The 19,444-nt window shown below is 42.3% G+C and overlaps 1 long non-coding RNA gene across 1 annotated transcript in view; it reads right to left on the reverse strand.

The window, feature by feature from the left end:
- The window catches only part of LOC139077263 (uncharacterized), a 135,855-nt gene extending 129,633 nt beyond the window's left edge, over positions 1 to 6,222 (reverse strand). Inside the window, exon 1 of the long non-coding RNA XR_011529620.1 lies at positions 6,145 to 6,222. This is a non-coding gene — a long non-coding RNA (uncharacterized lncRNA). The remainder of the gene's footprint in view (positions 1 to 6,144) is intronic.
- Positions 6,223 to 19,444: the final 13,222 nt, after the last annotated feature.

Below are 19,444 nucleotides of genomic sequence, written 5' to 3' on the forward strand. Positions count from 1 at the left end.
ATCAAGGGCTTGCTGTGGAGGTGACACGAGCAATTTACCCAAAGTGCCCGGCACAAGGACACCACTAAGTTGGTGCCCAATGCAAGGGGACTCCATCCTGTGCTGCAATACCCAAGTTAGTCACCCTAAGCCCAGACACGTGACTCTGTAGGGTAAACAGTGCTACGGATCAGTTGGCTGTGTTGGCTGTGCTGAGGCTAAGAATAAGAAGATAATAAAATGTCTAAGGAAAAGAAATAGATTGTCCCATGTCAAGAAGACTCGATTATATAGAGAAGGGAGGGGCAATAACCAACAGCTCATCAGCCCACCTGCCACGGGCCTTAGATCATAGATGGGGTTGCCAGACAAAGTGCAGGACCCCTGGTTACCTCTGATTTGCAGGTAAACAAAGAATAACTTTTTAGTAGAGATATGTCCCAAATATTGCATGAGCATACTTGTAGTAAAATTTTTTTTGCTGTTTATCTGAAATTCAAACTTAATTGGGCATCCTGCATATTTATTCACTAAATCCAGCAACCCAGATCATCCATTGCATGGGTCCACCAAAGCAATTTGGAAGGAGATCCAGAAAATTGTTTAGGAAGTCAGAAAAAGAGAAATTCGAGGAGCCCATCATCCACTTCGCACACACTGACTACAGAATGTCACCCCCATTCCTAGGCAGGATCAAGTGGCTGAGTAAGAGAGAGTCAAAAGGAACTGAAGTATGGAGAGGAGCAGAGTTGGGTTTGGGATGAAGGCAGGGAGGGAGGAAGGAAGGGAAAGAGAGAAAGAGAGCAGGACAAAAGGAAAGCAGGCAGACAGACACAAGGAATTCCCTAGCTAGTTTAAAAGGTAACCTAAACACGTAATACATCACGGATTATTTTCTTATAATTTAAGAATGGATGTGAAACTCATTTCCTGGCCCCAGGTGCCGGGTGGTGGGGAGTCTATCACCTACTAGTCCTTTCCAGCACACAGGGAGTTAAGGACCAAGGTTTCATCATCGTTGCAGCATCGCTAAGCCTCTCAGGGAAGCCGGACACTGCTCAGGTTCCACAACAAGGGCTGGGCTTTCTGCACTCAGATGATTGCTTTTCTCCAGACACCTTATTGCATTTACCATAATTGCTGTGTCTCTCCCAACCTGAGGAAATAAGTCCCCCACCCCCACCTCATTGGGTGCTAGGCTGGTCCTCCCACCAGCCGAGATATAAATCACACCTGCAAGTTGTCAGTAGCGATTCCCCTTTCCCCAAAGCCTGTACCACAAGCCAAGCTGGGGAGGGTGTGGGAGGCGAAGAAAATATTGGAGCAATGAGACCTTCCCTCAGGGGTCCACAGTCACGGGCCGAATGGACACATGGAAGAAGGCCTTGAAACCTTCTGAGGGTAAAGTGCAAATGAATACGAGATAGACAAAGTCTATTGGAAAAAACACAGCCTTCAGTTTCTCTAGGCCACAGGGAACGTTCCATTCTTTGTGACATGTTCAGACTTTCCCCACTCAATAAACATAAAGGAAGCTGGACCCAGGACTAGCACAAGACAAAGAAACCCAGGGGCCACAGCAGCAAGCAAAACAGTGGTTTGTTAGCTGCGAAGAAAAGACCAAGTCTTGAATTTCCCCCTTCCTGCTGTGGGAAATGCATAGTTGATGAAGCCCATTCCATCACCCACGACCCACACACATCATGGGGCGGAAAACGCAAGTCTGAAAGTCAAAGGAGGAAGGTAGGGGAGGAAATTGCAAGGTCAAAGTGACTGCCTGGGGAAGTCTGATTACTCAACATGTTTAAAGCATTATTAGACAGTCTGGAAGTAGTAGGCGCAGAAAGAAGAGGGGAGGGGCCCAAAGAGCAAGAGGAAAAGAAGGGGCTGTAAACTTCAGAGTCCCTCCCGGAGTTTTAGTGAACTGCCTGTAACCTCCAGGGGTGCAAGTTAAGAGAGGGCAAATGGGTAAGGAATCAGCCAGCCGAATACAAAAGGAAAGGAGTGGGGAGTAGAGGTTAATTGTGGCCGTCAGAGATGAGTGGTTACATGGGGAGATTCGTTTAAAATTAACGAGGCATTGGTTGCATTTTATAGGTCTTCCTAGGTATGAAGATCATAAGCCAAAGGGGCAGAATGGAATGGCTCCTCGGAAACTTTTCCTGACCAGCCCCTTCAGGCCAAATAGACAAATGTGGGGTCTCCACACCAAAAAAGCACAAAGGTGCGTGGATGTCAAGAGCCAAGGACAGGACAATGTGCACAGGTCAGGGCCAATCCAGGAGAGGGCATGGCGTTCACACGGGAAGGCAAGGCCATGAGGTCCTGCGGATCCACATGCTTCAGACTTGAAGCTGACCCTTCTGGTCTGCCCTGAGATCACCATCAAGAAAGGAAACCTCCATGCCAACTGTTTGAGCTTCTTCATCTTACGACTGCCACCCCCAGACTTAGAAACAGCGTGAACAGGGGAGGGGAGACAAGTTTCTTGGACTCACCCAGGCGGTACCAATAACCATTTGGCACAGATGCTTCTAGAATCTGACTGGGATGAAGTCGGGAACGGACTAGCCTCTTGGTGTCTCTAGCAGGATGATCTTGAATTGGAAAACAGTCTAAAAGTTGCCTCCTCTGGGAAGGCTCCCCTGATGCCCCAGGGAGAGGAAATTATGCATTTTATTCAAAATTCCACTATTTCATTTTCCTGGGTTTTTTACTACTATTTAATTCAGATGTGAGAATTTTGTCTCATTTATCTTTATCCCCACCACATGGCATAATGAAAGCTTAATAAAACTGTCTGTAGATAAAGGATAACAAGACAGAGTAAGTTTCTAACTATGATAATGAATCAGAGATGATGACGAACCAGAAAAAGAAGGAGTCAGAAGAAAACCAAATGTGCTTGTCCTACAGCCGCAAACTCAGAAGGAAAGAAGGTCGTGGTCTTGGGCAAGACATCCAGGAATATTCTAGCTGAACTGGGAGCATGAGATTGCAAGGACGGGGCTGGGAAACGAGTAAGGGGAAGAAACTGAAATAAAAAGACAAAGCGCCTCTCTCTTCTCATAGGATCAGAGTTTCCCAGCACCAGGTGGTCGTAAGACTACCAGGAACCAGAAACGTGCAAATGGTCACAGTCTCATCTAGCTCCCAAATGCTTTGGCCTTAATGCCAAAATGTCTACAATTGTAACTTTACTGTTCCCCAGTCGATTTCTCAAATCTACCTTGTAAAGTAACCTGAAATAGTGGAGGAAGAATATTGACATGAATGGACCAGCTCCTCTTCTCCTTCACTAAAGAAAAGAAACTGCAAAATATTCAGGTAATGCCCACAGTCGAGAGAATAGGAAATGAGTTGTTCCGATGAGACGTCAAGATTCAAAGAAATGAACTAGAGTTGCAAGGGTCTAAAGTCCCAAATACATGCTGGTCAACACTTTCTTCCCCTGGGAAGACCCCACTAGGACTGCTGGGGAAATTTCAAGCACAGACCCAGTGACCAAAAGGCCCTCTTCCTCTTTATTCAGTTGTCATTCCACTTGGCACGGAAATACACACATCTGAACCTCCAGGGTAAGGAAAGAATGTCTTATATTTTTTTTGCAAGCTTCCCTGCCTCTTGCTAAAGGGTAGGCTCCTCGTAGGTGTCTCAGGCCACAGGACCAAGGCATAATGAGGACAGGGAAGATGAGCAGTTTAGGACTGTTATTCTAAGTGTAAAGCTGAAGCTGACAGGAATGGGATGGAGAAAGGCCTGATGGGCTACTTAAGAGGCTTTGTCTTCACTCTATAAGAAATGGGAGCTATTAAAGAGCATCAGGGAGGGAGTCACCAGGCCTTCATCTCACATAGGTGACTCTGCAGAGGGTAGATTTGAGGGCAACAAGCCTGGAGACGATTATAATAGCACAGTTAAGGGCTGATGAGGGCCTGAGCTAGGACCTGCAGTATGAGGAAGCGGGCGGAGGGTTGTGAAGGTGGTGTGTTTCAGGCACTGCAGGGGGATGAGGGTAGCTCACACCTTCCCTCCCTTTGGGCTCTAGGGAGGGGCCAGACAGTGAGTTGCTGTGGATCCAAATACTGTCATTGAGATGGTTGGTTGACTTGGAGGCCAGAGTCGCCTTTTGGGTAAACATTGTACTTTCTTCTTAAGAAAATGAACGTCCCCATTATCAACCACATCGGGCCATAGGGAGAGAATGAGTGGGCTTCGAACTTGGGGAAAGGATCAAAGAGAAATTGCACTACACATTTGTTTAAAAATAGCAAGGCAGATTTTATTTGAGCCCCTGCAGTAGGGAGAGACTTCAGTATAAAACTGAGTTCAACTTTGAATACAGCAAAGATAGTTGAAGGTTTATAGAAAATGGTCAGAGTGAGGGAGTCAGTGGGTGGGAAATTCTTAAGCGGAACTTTATTAGACATAAAGAGTGGGGGGATTCTTGCTAAACTGGGTTCAGCTGACCAAGGACGAGGCCTAGTCAAGAAGAGGGTTCATGGGGCCGGCCCGGTGGCGCAGCGGTTAAGTTCGCACGTTCCACTTCTTGGCGGCCCAGGGTTCGCTGGTTCGGATCCCGGGTGCGGACATGGCACTGCTTGGCAGCCATGCTGTGGTAGGCGTCCCACGTATAAACTAGAGGAAGATGGGCAAGGATGTTAGCTCAGAGCCAGACTTCCTCAGCAAAAAGAGGAGGACTGGCAGTAGTTAGCTGAGGGCTAATCTTCCTCCAAAAAAAAAAGAAAAAAAAAAAGGGTTCAGGGGCCAGCCCAGTGGCATAGTGGTTGAGTTTGATGTGCTCCACTTTGGGGGCCCAGGGTTCTTGGGTTTGGATCCCAGGCACGGACCTACACCACTCATAAAAAACCATGCTGTGGCAGCAGCTCAAATAAAAAATAGAGAAAGATTGGCACAGATGTTAGCTAAGGGCCAATCTTCCTCAAGCAAAAAGAGGATAGACAACAGGCGTTAACTCAGGGCCAATCTTCCTCACCAGAAAAAAAAAAAAAAAAGAGGAATCAAAGGACCCTGACTAAAGTTTAGTCAAGGAGGGAGTCCTTGCTAGAGGGACGGACCGTCTCTGCTCCACAGGGCAGAGGATCCAGTGAGGAGGCCTTAAGAGTGCTCCACAGATACATGGAGAAGAGACTTGTGGGAATCTGCTGGAAACCAGGTTTAGGGCATCTAAGCACTGAGAGACCCCCTGCTGAGGTCAACATGGAGGTGGGGCTGAAGGGGAGAAGACAAGTGAGCATGTGATCTGGAAAATTCCATGATAGAAAGAGAGATCAGCGGAGCATAGTAGCAGAACCAAAAAGGGTTGACTCATATATCAGGTTTAAATGACAGGATCCCACCAGGATGAACATGTGAACGAGTTGGCATTCATCAGGGATACCAAGAAACTATAAGGGGAACCTTAAAGAAACCCGGAACTTCTTCCATCTGGATATAACGGGGCTCTCAGAGTGATTGTGGTTTGAACATTACAAGAAACGTGACTGACTTTATTCTCTAAATTGGAGAGGTAGGCCATTCTGGCTACCACAGATTTTATCTGTATAAGTGTATGTTCTAGGGACGAACTCTATTAATACAGATTAGGAATGATTTTGTTTGTGGGGTGGAAGGGAGCAAAGTTAACCTGAACCCAGAGAAATATTTCCAACTGGGGACCCAGCAGATTCTTTTGTTCACCAGTACCCCTGACATCAACGAAATAATCCTTGCCCAAGTGACTCTTCCAACATTCTGCCAGAAAAACCTAAACTTACAAGCTGAGAGCTCAGCTTGATTTAATTCAGCATGTTAAATTCCCTGCCCCACCCCTTAGACCCGATTTCTCTTGGCTTTGTTATATATGGTCAAGTGAGTTTGAAAGAAACTGTCTCCAAGTCCTCGCTTTTATTTCACACCAACAATATTATTTCTATCAAGCTCATATTTCAAGAAGCTTTATTCTATTCTGACTCTCCTGAACCAGGGGAAATTATCTTGTTCCTTCCCTCGGGTTTGAAAGAAAACCTTTCCATAACTAATGTTTATCAGCAGCACAATTTCTTTTGCAAGAAATTGAAACCCCCTCGACATAGAAAGGAAAAGAACACCAGCGCTGAGATGATAGACAGACACCAAGAGTAGCTTAAGGGAAAGGGAGGTTACCTTTCCAGAAGCTCTGTCCACTGTGTGTCTGTGTGTCTTCCTGGACAATGTGCTCTCAGAGTCCAGCCAAGAGTAGTTTCAAAATGTATAACAGGCAATGCAGCCTGGAAACCGACCAATCAGAGCCGAAAAGGGTCCCTGCCTGGATTCCTGCTGGGCAAGATTTAACTCTTTCACTTCTGGATCTTGGGGGGATTTCTAGGAAAGGGCAGTAAGGGGGTGTGTTATTTAGGGTGCTGCAGAAAAACAGAACCAATAGGATATATACGTATATATATTTAGAGAGAAACAGACAGACAGACACAGACAGAGGCAGAGAGATGGAGGAAGACATAGACAGAGACAGAGAGAAAGAGAGAGATGCTGAGACAGACAGAGAGAGATGGAGATGTTGGGAACTGGCTCATGCAATTACAGGGGCTGACTAGTCCAAAATCTGTAGAACAGGCCAGCAGCCTAGAAACTCAAGCAGAATTTGATGCTGGTATCTTGAGGCAGAATTTCTTCTCTGGAAAGCCTGTTTCCACTCTTCTTTTTTTTTTTAAGGATACACATTTTGTTTTATTTTTTTTTCTTCTTTTTCTCCCCAAATCCCCCAGTACGTAGTTGTATATTTTATTTGTGGGTCCTTCTAGTTGTGGCATGTGGGACACCGCCTTAGCGTGGCCTGACAAGCGGTGCCAGTTCCCTGCCCAGGATGTGAACCAGCGAAAGCCTGGGCCGCTGAAGCGGAGCACGCGAACTTCACTCGGCCCCGGGGCCCGCCTCCTGTTTCCACTCTTAAGTCTTTCCACGGATTTGATGAAGCCCACCCACGTGATCAAGGGAAATCTCCTTCACTTAAAGTCGACTGAGAGTCGATGTTAGCCACATCTACAGAAAACCTCACGGCAACACCCGGATGAATGCCTGACTGAATAACTGGACCCTACTGTAGCCTTGTCAAGTTGGCATGGAACACTACCCATCACAGTGGGGTTGAGGGGAGTACGAAAAATGGGGGGGGGGGGTCACTCAGGGGATTTGAGGTAGCTGCTATTCACCACTCCATACAGGAGTATTTTAACATTTTAAATAGTAACCCTGGTGTCGTCCCTAAATGGGGTTTCACCGCTCTTTCTTGGTTGTAGCTACAACTTTCTCTCCTGGTTCTGTGCACGCAGCCTCACAAGGGTCACTGGTGGGGAAGGCAGGACAGAAATTGGTACCCCAAAGGGGGCCTCCAGGAGCCGTTCCTAAGACGAGCTGCTCTGCAGTGACTGGGATGGAACATCAAAACATCTTTGATCTTCATGGCAAAATCCATCCTCACTTCTAGGTCATTTAGGGGAACAGCCCCCGTTACCTTTAGAGGAAAAGCAGTTTACTACCATTATCATAGCAATAATAGCTCCTATTTATTGAAAACCTGCTCAACAATATGTCATGAAACCTTCAGTAATAACGTTCAAAAGGTAATAGTTATTATACCCCTTCTGCAGATGAAAAAACTAAGACTTCAAAAGGTCAGGTAGCTGGTCCAGCACCGTCCAGGTGGCAGTGGGAGCGCTGGGATTAAAGCGCAGCTCCGTTTGATTCAAAGTCTGTGATCTTGGCACAAGTCATGGAAGCAAATAGATGTGCTAACAAGAGGTTGGTGTGGGGATTTGGGCTGCTCTAGTTTAGGTAGTCTGCTAAAGCATGCCCAAGGTTAAAGACTGGCAATTTTAACCAGAGTGGAAGAGTAGTTGTCACTGTTGCAATGAGTCTCTGGTAATCAAACCTCAGACGTTACTGGTAGAGCTAATTTTCCGGAAGATCCGTGAATCCTTGGTTTTGCTTTGGTTCTGCCAAACTCTTACATTTCGTTCTGGTTCCATAAGTGTATTGCTGAAGTTTCCAAGAGTTAGAATGCAGACTATTGTTGGTAGCGCTAACACACGTAACTTTTTACTAACAATGCTGTAAGTAACTAAGAATTTATCAGCATATTTTGCTGCTGTATTATTCTGAATGACATCCTCCTTGCCCCCAAAGCAATAACACTCTGATTGCAAACTATTTCCCTAACCAGATATACTCTCTCCCACAGAGGACTGCTACCATGGAAATTTATGCAATCGATTCGTTTTTGTGGCATTGCATATCAAATGTGACAACATAATTTTGACGTTTGGTAAAAGTACATCTTTGTCTACATCTTCATAAGAAGACTTGCTTAATAGCGTTTTTCCCAAATGTTCCTACAGTACATATTTTATCTTCCTTTTGGGTTTGTTTTTTGGTTTATGTCTTTTAGGCACCTGAAGAAGGAGTTTTCAGAAAGTTGGAAAGGTACCTGAAAGTCAGATTGCGATGAAAAACGATTTGCTATTCCAGAGTCTTCATTATTCTGAATTCAATGCTAATGACCAATCCCCTTTTGTAACATCCTAAGCACATGCGTTCCTCAACATTCTCTCTGATGCCAAACTCCTTTGGAAAAATTCCTCCGAATTGGATTCATGGGAAACAAATTGGACTTATTTTACTCCAAGAAATTGGAACCACATATAATAAAATAATGCCAAATTATGCTTGGAACTAGGATATGCTTGGTTCCGATTTCATGTGACAAAATAGTTCCAGATTACAACCAAAGTGTACAATGTGGAATAAATCCTCTCTTATTTTTAGATATTATAAATACCCCTAAGCACTGCATTATTTGCAAAAGAAATTCTTAACTTTACTCTGGGCCCCCACCATATTACTGTTCCCTAAAGGGCAGAATTTTGTATAAAAGGGTGTGTTGGACACCATCGAATGGTGTTTATTTATTGAGGTCGATAACAGGCCTTATTATGCAATGGTCTCATAGTTGATTCCAAGGCGTGAAACCCAGCTAGTGTTTCATAGTGGGGCTCCAGTGAATTCCTCGTAAATATCTAGTACTGAACTCAATGTTAACAGCTTACTATTGACAAAATAATCTGTCATTTTACTCTCTCCCCAAATGAGAATTGCCTCAAGGTTACTTCTGTTTTAATCTCACATGTGAAGAAAAATAGAGAGGGGAGACCTACCTTCTGGTATGTGGATGAACTCTTAATTCCTCGAAAAGCATATTTCAATCAACGACTTTTTAAAATGTGTATAATTGAAGGTGCTGATACATTCAGTTTATATATCCCAATTCATCCTCTAGTATTTCCTGCTGTTATTTTGAACTCAGACAAAAGGCTAAATAGAAGTGATATCCTCCATCTCTTTGTGCCAAAATATTGGCCGAGAAGCTCTTTAACCCTTGCCAATGTCAGGAACAATGAGGGCTACAGAAGTGCATTACAATGGTCCAGCCCTTGAGAAGCTTAAATGCCATTATAGATGATATATGCATTTGACTGACGATTATTAACAGTGCAGAACAACAAAAGGACAATGAACACTCTAGTTTTTCACACATCTACCCGTTTGTCAGTCTCTTGATCCATCCATCAATCTATCTTATTTTTTGATGGATTTCAAAGTAAATTGCAGACACCCCTAAATGCATCAGCATGCACGACATAGCTAGAGGTCAATACAACAAAGAATGTTGAACACGATCAAATTTGGGCATAAAAAGGACCCACTGGTGTCAGTGGAGAAGATGATGTGCAAGAGAAAGTCTCAGAGGCTGAGGATAGTCAGAGGGGCCATTGCCAAAGTTCCAGAGAGAAATGATGAGGGCCTGGACTAGGGCAAAGATGGAGGGGATAGAGAGGAGGGGACAAGCAGGTGGGATGGTAGAATTGACAGCTCTTGACAATTGATTAGACACAGTGGGGGTAGGGGCAGGATGAGGGAATGGGAAAAATCCACCAGTAACTCTCAAATTTCTACCTTGAGCAACAGTTAGAAACTGACTTGAAGAGGGTGAAATGTATTTTGGAGGAAAAGTTGCAAGTTGAATTTTGGATGTAATCTTGGGATATGGATGAGACATCCAGATTAATTAGCCAGTAAACAGTAAGATAGAGAGGTCTCAGTTAGCGAGACAGATTGGAAAGTCAGCAGGAGTTATGTGATGTTAAAATCTTTGGTCTAGAGAGGGAAAATACGCAGCCAGAGCCAAGAACAGAGCTTGAGGCAGCATGCGGATTTAAAAGCAGGCAGGGGAGAGGTGCCCATAAGAGAAACCGAGAAGCAGTTGGTGAGGAAAGAAGAGAACCAGAGAGAATGGGATCTAGGGAATAAGGGTAGGAGACAGTTCCAAGACGATGGACTTGTCAATAGAATAAAATGCTGAGAAGGTAAGAAAGATGAGGAAGCTGAAGAGTCTATGGGATTTGGCAACTTGAGGGTTGATGGTGACCCTGGTAGAAAACAGTTTTTGTGGAGCTGGGGAACTGGAAGCCAAATTTCAGTGGGTTGAGAATTGAAGGGAAGACGAGGTCACGCAGACAGTACATGAAGACTAATCGTTCTAGAAATTTGCCAATGAAAGGAAGGAGAGAGGTAAGGAATACAGATTTAGAGGAGGCTGATGGTCGTGGGAGGATTTGCCTTATGTGCAGAGCATCCTAGCCTGACATAAATAAATGCCTATACTGTGCATCTGACATCTAAACTACATGGCCTTGGATTGACAACTTTTATTGTGTGCATGCATTATCTCCTTGATAGACTTAACCCTCCATAAACAAGTGGACCATGCATTGCACTCATAGTTTTTGGAATGTAAAGTCTTGAACATGTCAGAGGTCATTTACTACAGCCCCTCGTCTCTTATGGTTGAAAAATCTAAGGCCAAAAGAAAGCGAGCTGCTCCAGGTCACGCACTGAGTGGTTAGTAAGGAAACACCCAGGCCCTTTACATTGCATTTTGCAGTAAGGAGAAAGGTTTTGTTTTCCAACACAATTGTGTGAAAATTCCAATCTGGGAACCATCTCAGAGATATAGCCCCTGATCACAGGGATTTCCTTCATGTGTCTCATAGCAATGAGTCATCTTTATCCAGGTAAAACAAAGTCAGTCTCAACTTGTACCCCCAAACTGGAATTGGTTTGTAGGTACAAAGTCTTAGGACAATGTCATTTTTCAGTCCCTATTTCCTCTTTCCTTTGCTCCTATCTGCCCTACTTAATGTTAAATGGGAATATTTGCACATTGCTAGAGAGAGACTCTTTGTGATTTGTATGGCCTGTCAATAGCAGATGTATAGCAAAGCTTCCAAAGAAACACTTACCTTCAGAACCCCACATACTCTCAGGAACACTATTCTGTGGGTTCATTTTGGATTTCAAGTGATGAATGGACTTGGGCCAAAGCTTTAGGTTAAAAGCTTCAATTTTCTACTCCTGCTTTTCCAGCTCCCTCTCCAAGTTCCTTTAATTAGTGAAACTTCAAGCCCTTTTGAATCACCTAATGTCAGGCAAATGGAGTTGCCCTGTGCAGAGAAGGAGAAGTATGACGTAACCCACTTTCAGGGTGACTGATTTATTACACGCAGAGAAACTTCTTGTTAGCTTCCCAAAAGTTATCTCTTCTCTTGTTATTTGGAAAGCACGGTAATTTTCCACTTATTCTCTACTGATGTAAAACAGATTTGTTTGAATCTCAGAGGAGGCTCCATTTTGCATTCTGGTGTGTGTGTGTGTGTGTCTTTCCTGGTAGACTGCACACACCTATATTGGACTTGGTTACTGCACTGTACTACACTTGCAAAAATGTTCTTTGCTAGACAAGGGGAGAAAAAGCCTCTAAAAACTGAACGAATAACATCTGCCTCTCCAAAATGCCTTAATTGTATTGGCAAAAAGAGCATTTCTTATTTTTTAAAGCCTACTTTAACTGGATTGTTGGAGCAGCACCATTAAAAGGATAATGACAATGTTACTCTTGAATAGATTTTCTTAAAATAATTGCTTCCCTGCCCCACCCCAACCCCCGCCCCCCCCCCCCCCCCCCCACGTGCTGATATGGCACTAGTGAAATTCTGACGGGGTCAGCATGATCTTTGATGTTCCCCACCAGAAGATTGTCTCTTTCCGACCCACTCTCTTTTTCTTCTCATCCACGCTCGCTCCAGTTTTATTAGCTATTAAAACTTGTTTTCATACCTGTATCACAGCCCATTCCTTTTTCTTTTTTCAATAGTAAACATGCAGCTTTCTCAATGGGCCAGTGGTTGCTGCTTCTTTATGGTGCCTTGATGGAAATCTTTTTACTCTAGGAGTCAAACAAATATTGATTTGAGGAGCATCACAATCCCAGCAATTGACAAGTTGGCCATGAAATCACGGGTCTGCATATTCTGCTTGTTATCTAGGATGAACTTATGAAACGTGGCAGCCGCCTGCATGAATACAGGGCGTCCGACCCATGCTGAGAGGGAGGTTGAGGTCTGGTCACGCTGCCTACCTGGGCTGTTCTTTTGGGGCTGGGGACCAGGGGGGAGCCTAGTTTGTGTATGGGCTAGGTGAGGCTGGCATGAGGATATGAATATGAAGCAACAGGGAACTGAAGGCTGTGTCTCTGAAAAAGGAAGTTTCTAGAACCAAGAGGAAGTCTAAAACATGAAAAAGTATCCGGCAGAGAACTGAGGAGAGGCAACACAGAGAGAGATAGAGCTTAAAGAGATTCCCGGAAAAAAAAAAAAAAAAAAAAAAAAAGCATGCATATGGAGAGGGCATTTTATAGTTGTCATTTGCTCCGACTCTTGACAAGAAGGAACTTGTTTCAAGAACCAATTTACACAGGAGAAAAATCAGACTACATATTCATTGTTTTTATGTTATGTCCAACTCAAACAGAGGCAGCTCATAAGCTAATGCAGAATATACTTAATCTCTGCGTAAATGCAGTAGCTGATTAGTGGTGTCCATACAGTGAGAGGGTAGAAGGCATTAGCTCAATTTTGTTGACGTTGGACTTCAGTTCAGCCAGTGTCATTGGATTGACAGACCACCTCATCAAAGCTATCCAGAGTTATTGAACTAATGGCTCATATCACATAAGATAAAGTTCTCCTCTCTTTCCCTCTGTTTAGAATTCTATTCTAGATACACAATCAAGACTGTGAGCACTTGGTTTCTCCTTAAGTGATGTATGGAGGATGGATGAAGGAAAATTGAAACACTTTCCCACTATGTTACCTTTTCAACCCATCTGTTTACAATTTATCAGTGACTTAAGGGTTACAAAGAAAATCCACCACAATTTATTGCTTAGAAAGATGATGCAGAGAGTTTCAGAGAGAATCACTAATAAATTGACGGTGGAGTGCTTTGTTAATATAGAGTGCTATTGAAATGCATAATGAGCAGTGCCTCCTTCAAGGTCACTCGCCAAAGAAGAGGCTAGAACTCTGGATACCTTACTCTTCATCTAACAGACCCATCAAACAAAGCCTGAATACAGCATGTCTTTAACCCCACTTGGGTACTCCCGGAAGGGGGCCCCACTTATTTCAACTCAATAGTCTGGGTGGGGTTAACAAAGGAGATAAGAAATAGAGCAGTGCTTCTCAAGCTTTAATGTGCAAATAAATCACCTGGGATCTTGTTAAAAGGAAAGTTGTGAACCCTTAAGTCTGAGGTGGGGCCTGAGATTCTGCATTTCTAGTAAGCTTCCAGGTGATGCCGGTGCTACTCACCCAAAATCCTGCTCCAATCTAAAACCTTTGGAGAGAGACACGGATCCTTTCAGTCACTAAGATTTCAATATGCTGGGAAAAACCATCTCTGAAGGAAGATAAAAGGGGGTTTTTTTCATGTTCAAGATACAAAAACAAAAGTATCCAGGGAGAGGTGCCTAGAAGGCTACTGAAGATGTAGAATTGGAGGTTAGGAAGACAGCAGGCCTGTGGGTAATGTTTTGGGGCCCATCCACATAGACGTGTCAATTGATGCCATGAGTATAGATAACTCGATAGATAAATAGACTGATAGATAAATAGATGAAATATATGAAAGGACCTCAAACTTCTCAGTTCATGGTACATTATCATCTTTGGTTCATGCAAAGCCCCATTTTTGTTTAATTTTTTTAAATTAATTATTTCATTCATCCATTCATTCATTCCCTTTATCCGAATCCTCCCCATCACAGGCAATTGTCTGATGTGTTTGTTGTGTAGCCTTCTATTTTGGTAGATACTCTTGTATAATGTATCTTATTTTGTGTACATGTTTTTTTTAATTGAGGTATAACTACACACAGTAAAGTGAAATAACCTTAATTATATAGTTTGTTGAATTTACACACACATATACATATATGTAACCAGTACCCAGATCAAAACATAGAATATTTTCTGCAACTCTGTGTACAAATTTTAATTTACATAAGTGGCATTGTGTAATAGATATCATTCTGTTTCTTACCTCATTCCACAGCACAGCGCTTTCAAGGTTGATGTATGCATCTGTATTTACATATTTGCTCCCAACTATTTCAGAGTGTCCCCTTTGTACATCTGCCACATTTGATTTAACGTTCCCCAGTGAAGGACATCTAGATAGCCTCCAATTCCCTTTACTGCAAATAATGCTAGAACAAACATCCTCATTTATGTTCTCTTATAGACCTAGATGAGATTTTTTTTTTTTCTGGAATATATAAGCAGGAAAGCATTACTGAGTCATGGTGTGCGCACACACTTCTTTTAACTAAAAGTTGCCATATTGCCTTCCAGAATGGCTCCACCAATCTGCACTTACAAATACTTCTCCCTACCTTCAAATGTATGTTTCTTTTGAACGTTCACTGTGTTAAATTAGATTCAAGGAAGCCAGGTTTTATTAGGGTTACGTTTAGATTTTGTCTATGAATGACAATCCATTCATTCAATGAATATTTATTGAATATCCACAATATGCCAGGTACTCTTTTAGGGGCTGGGAATACAGCTATGAAGAAGACAAATTCTCAATCCACATGAAATTTATGTTCCAGTCATTATAAGTGAAATCACTTAGGAAGAGAATATAAAGTGAATAGGGAAGAAAACTAAGGGTAGTTAATCAAAAGATTAAGGGGTAGAGAGAAAAGAAATCCTGAAAGAAAATCAAAACGTTCTAAGAGGTAGTGAGAAAACTAAGCAAAAGTGATGCCATAGGAGCCAAAAGAGAAGAGAGTTTTGAGGAAAGTGCAGTCCAAGAGAGGGAATGTACTTAATAGGTGGTTGATCACCAAGAAGACTTTGGCACAAGTCCATGATGGAGAACTGGAGAATGATAGGAATGTACACCCACTGTGGCCTCAGTCATGTCCCTCCGACATGGTAACAATGTCCCTACACCAACCACACGATCTCCACTTCTGAAGACAGTAGGTCCCTCATTTCTTTCAGTGCATTTTTTTCTAAGAAACTCCTTCTTTCCTCAGTAAAGAGACATGGCTTTTCCATCCCCCAGACCAGAGCATAAATTTTGAAGTCTGGTGTAAACACTGCTTAGTGATCAAGGATAAAATTTTGCTGATCATTCCAAAGAGTGGGACTCTGATCCTATCCAAGAACTTTGCAAATCAATTTGCATTTAGCAAAATTAGTCTGTAGAATTAAAGAAGACGGGAGAGTGGGGAATGAATGGAAATGTTTTTGTCTGAGAGTTGAAAAGAAAGCTTCAGATGTCATATTATTGCTTTCATGCAGGATTAACTTCGGCTTTATCTTTGTCTCATTGCTTTCACTCATCCTCTTTAATGTCATTTATCATATACAGTTGGTTTTTTCCTGTAAAATGGCTGCCCCATTTGTTCAGTCTTGTATATTTTCAGTTCTCCTCCACTGACTCGGGCATGATCCTCATTGCCTCATGCCTGAATCAAGACAACTGCCTGAGGACAGACACTCTGCCTCAACTCCCCCAACCTGACCATCACCATCAGGCAGGGCACGTCCACTCACAGATTCATCAATGCTTTCCCGCCACCTCTAGATGAGTCCCTTGTGCCAGATACACAGCCCTTCCCAACCCGGCTCCACACTAACTTTGACTTCCTGTTGTATCACAACCATAATCCTCTGCTCCTGCCACACTGGCCTGCTTTGACCTTCCCCAAACACCATGCTTTTCCTGCCCTTCATCCCTTGTTCCTGCCATTTAGCATATTTGGAATTCCCTTCTCGCTATCCAGAGTCCACCAAGTCCCATCTCCTCAACCACGCACAGCTCTGCCTTAGAACAGCAGTTCTCAAACTTTCTGGCTTAAGGTTCCTTTCACACACTTAAAAATTATTAAGGATCCCAAGTTTATTTTTGTATTATATCTACAAACTTACCGTAATATAAACTGAGAATATTTTTAAATATTTAGTAATCATTTCTAAAAAACCATTACGTGTTATCATAAAAAACATATTATATGAAAAATAACTTTACCTTCCAAAATGAAAAGAAAAAATGAGAATAGCACAATGTTTTATATTTTTTCAAATTTTTTTAATGCCTGGCTTACCAGACGACAGCTAGATTCTCATATCGGCTTAGGCATTCAATCTTTTGTGGTAGGCTGTTTTGGTTGAAGCACGTGAAGAAAATCCAGCCTTACAAAGATTATACTGGGTTAAAGAAGGAGAATTTTAATAGTCTTTTCAGATAATTGTGGACATTGCTTTTTCATATGAACAAAAACTGGAAAAGTGATTGTTTCTTAAAAATTAGCTGCAATGTGGAATCTGAAGCCTTATCAGTAAGCTCTTCATACTCTGTTATATCAAAATCCATTGGTTTATCTTGCACTTTGAATGGATCTTTTATCTACTCACAATTTTATAGCATCAAACATTGATCATTTGGAAAATATTGGTTGGGGTGTTATGCAGAACATCCAAATGTTGAAACATCTCATCAAAGAATATATACATTTTAAAAATCCCATACACTCATATCACCACCAATCTCATCCGAAAAGCCTTCAAGTATTGAGAAACTGTCAAGCTCGTGGCAGCAAATACAGGTTTACCAGAATTCTACTTTTTACTTGGAAGCTCAAATTTTCTAATTGGTAACAAAAATGTCAGTTGCTTTCCTTGAAGTGATAGGCTCACTTTGTTCATTTCCAAGAAAATGTTTGGCAAATACCCAAGTCTACAGAGTTTATCTCTCAGTCACTGAGGTAAGCAGAAAAAAACACCCTCCTTGCACCAAAGATATATTTACTTTCCAATCTCTTGAACCTGACTCCTACTTTATATGGCAAAAGATGTGATTAAGTAAGGATCTTGAGAAAAAGGATATATCCCGGATTATCCGGGTAGACCCTAAATCCAATGACAAGTCCCTTATGTGAGAGAGGTTTGCGATAGAAGAGAAGGCATAAAGATACAAAGAGGAGACGGTGATGTGAAGATGGAGGCAGAGATTGGGGTGACACTGCATAAAGCCAAGGAACTCCAAGGCATGACACCAAAGCATGCCACTAGAAGCCAGAAGAAGCAAAAACAGGTTCTCCTCCAGAACCTCCAGAGAGTGTGGCCTTGCCAACACCTTGATTTTGGACTTCTTGCCTCCAGAACTGTGAGAGAATAAATTTCTATTGTCTTAAGCCACCAAGCCCATAGTAACTTGTTAAGGCAGCCCTAGGAAACTAACACAGTCCTTCTTGCAAGTAAAAATTGGTGTTCCATGAAAAAGGCTGCTAATTCAACTAGCAACCCAAAGAAGCACACGAATACTTTTCCTCAAGATCGTCAGCATCTTTCAACATGGAGCATCAGTGTTCCGTGCACACTTCTCATGTCATCACTCAAAATATTAAAAAGATATGTAATCAAGAAGTGAGAATTAATAAAATTAGTAATTTCTGACGCCTCATCAAGGATACTCTTAATCAAAACTGGCATTTTTTACACTACAAGTGAGTAGCTGTAAAGAATACCGTGACTACTGATACAGTCGTATAGTAGGTGCTGCTGCCTTTAGTCGCGCTAAGGCACCAGAGTTTTATCTACCCTCACTTTTGCTCCATCAGTGCAAAATCGACACAGGAAAAAAAAAAGACAAATAACATTTTAGTATTATTATGAAAATTATTTTGACCACAAGGATCCCCTGAAAGTGTCTTGGGCCCTCAAGAGCTTCCGGGCCATATTTTGGAAACTGCTGAAGCAAATTCAGTCACATGCTGCATAATGACGTTTTGGTTAACAACAGACCACATATACAACAGTGGTCCCATAAGACTACAATGGACCTGAAAAATTCCTATTACCCAGTGACATTGCAGCTGTCATAATGCCATAGTGCAATGCATTACCCACATGTTTGTGTGATGCTGGTGTAGACAAACCTACTGCACTGCCAGTCATGTAAAGGTAGAGCACATACAATTATGTACAGTATATAATACTTGATAATGATAATAAAAATCTATGTTACTGGTTTATGTATTTACTATTCTCTATATATATGTATATATACATTTTTTTTATTTTTTCTTTTGGTAAGGAAGATTGTCCCTGAGCTAACATCTGTGCTCATCTTCCTCTATTTTGTATGTGGGACATCACCACAGCATGGCTTCATGAGTGCTATGTAGGTCCACACCCAGGATCCAAACCCATGAACCCCAGGCCACCGAAGTGGAGCATGCGAACTTAGTCACTATGCCACAGGGTCAGCCCCTATACTATATTTTTTATTGTTATTCTAAAGTGTACTCTTTCTACTTATTTTTTTTAATAAAGGTCATTGTAAAATAGTGCGCTATGTTACACCAGCAACAGCCTCAACATTTCGTGTTTACTGCTTCTCTTGATTGCATCATTTTTCCTTGTGGTTGAGTTAATCTTGTGTTGTTTTGTTCATCATGGCCCCTAAGTGTACAAAACACACTGCTCATGTTCCAGTAAGAGGCCATATCAAGTGATTGATCTGGAAATGAAATTTAAAGTGATTAAGGACTACAAAGGTGGAAAATCAGTGATGGTTATTGCTCTCCAGTCAGACATGTCCCATTCCACCATAGCTATGATCTTGAAGAACAAGAACAAAGTGACAGAAGCTGTTAAAGGATCTGCTTCATTGAAGGGAAGAAGACTAACAAAAATGCGAGAAGTGCCTATATCAGACATGGAGAAACTTCTAGACCTGGATTGAAGACCAGACACAGAAGCATGTCCCTCTCAGCGCCATGACAAGCATGACCAAAGCAAAAGGTTTGTTTGCAATGTTGAAAGAAAAGGCTTGACCTGACTACGATGTTGAGTTTACTTCTAGCTCTGAGGGTTTATGTGATTCAAGAATCATTCTTCATTACATAATGTGAAAGTGAGTGGTAAATCCACGAATGCTGATGTAAGGGCAGCTGAAGGATTTTTGGAAACTCTAGATAAAATTACTTGCGAGAGCA

This window comes from Equus przewalskii, chromosome 19 (assembly GCF_037783145.1).
Source record: "Equus przewalskii isolate Varuska chromosome 19, EquPr2, whole genome shotgun sequence".
NCBI classification, from domain to species: Eukaryota; Metazoa; Chordata; class Mammalia; order Perissodactyla; family Equidae; genus Equus; species Equus przewalskii.